At 36.2% G+C, this 1275-nt stretch overlaps 1 long non-coding RNA gene across 1 annotated transcript; it reads right to left on the bottom strand.

Moving 5' to 3' along the window:
* Positions 1–232: 232 nt before the first annotated feature.
* LOC111385689 lies at positions 233–1269 on the bottom strand. Its single transcript, XR_002701092.1, has 2 exons — positions 851–1269; positions 233–733 (listed from the first exon to the last, which is right to left on the bottom strand). It is a non-coding gene; the product is annotated as an uncharacterized LOC111385689 (long non-coding RNA).
* Between the last annotated feature and the right edge of the window lie 6 nt (positions 1270–1275).

Below are 1275 nucleotides of genomic sequence, written 5' to 3'. Positions count from 1 at the left end.
GGGGCCCCAAATCAACTTTCGATAATAACCACTACCTCACTCTCTTTGCATGTGTTTAATATGCAGAAAAAGAATCATAATAACCACCATTGAACTTTGGACAACTCCAACAACCAAGCTACGACAGATAATTCATGCACCTCGTTTTCCATGTAGGAGAAGCTGTTAGTTTTGTGGATGGGCAATATTAGAGTACTATAACTTGAACATAAAAAGAACTTCTGTGATCAAATTAATCAACATAAATGGAACTTTCCTAAAAATTGAAAATCAAACCAACATTGTTCCATCTACTGAACTTCCAGATAGTACAAATTTAACTCCAAGAACGAGAGAATATTGTCCAAAAGTTTCAAGGTGTTACAGTAAAATATTGAACATCATAACGAGAAAGTTAAATACAACACCCTTAAACATGCGAGCATAGTAGGAGCTACAAAAGTCATCAACAAAGCACTAGAGAGTGGTTCCAATCAAATTGTCTAAACAGGCTCTTGTTGATATTAGTTGTTGAAGGATATCAAGTGGATTGAAAGACAAATGAGACACTTCCAAGCCTACTTAAAAAGATGCAGAGTCCAAGGAAGACACAAGCTACAAAGTGGCTATCTTTATAAATGAAGTCTAATATCTTGCTCTTGATTTTGCAGCATCTCACAAGAGGACTGGGCCAAATCAATTTGTTCAGCGTGCTCTTTGTATATTATGTAGAGTCAAAACTTTTACCTGGAGACTAAAAAAGAGTAAAGCAATATGCAGAAGAACTTGAAGTCACTGGTGCCAATGAGTAATTTATTGTTGGCCAGGAAGAAACTTTGCAATAAAGCAAAATTGCTGAGCGAAAACTTACATTTATGATGTTGTCCACTTTTAACTTCCGGTTTCCTTCGGCTCAACATCTTTTAGGAAATTGGAGGTGTGTCATCTGTCATTCCATCCACTTGACATCCCTCGACGACCAATACAAGCAAGAACCTGTTTGGAGAATTTGATTGAAGCCCATCTCTAATGCTTTATTGATTCCTATTATATGAAATCTGAAGCAACTGAAACACTAGATGGCGCTGCATAGTTGAAGAGAAAAGAGCCGTTCAAGTCATAAGTCGAACTTTGATTACTTCAATTCAGTGTCACAGAACTTAAGTACAAGTTTCAGTAAATATAAACTTCAGAGACCATATACGGGCATCCTTGGCCCTTTGTGTTCTCTATAAAGACGATATACAGATTACAGAGTGAATAATCATATCTTTTGCCTTCTTTTTTTTTTTTTTT

The sequence above is a fragment of the Olea europaea genome, unplaced genomic scaffold, assembly GCF_002742605.1.
Source record: "Olea europaea var. sylvestris unplaced genomic scaffold, O_europaea_v1 scaffold32538, whole genome shotgun sequence".
In the NCBI taxonomy this organism is placed as follows: domain Eukaryota; kingdom Viridiplantae; phylum Streptophyta; class Magnoliopsida; order Lamiales; family Oleaceae; genus Olea; species Olea europaea.
Note: the sequence above shows the minus strand (reverse complement) of the source record. Positions and strands in the feature narration are given on the sequence as shown.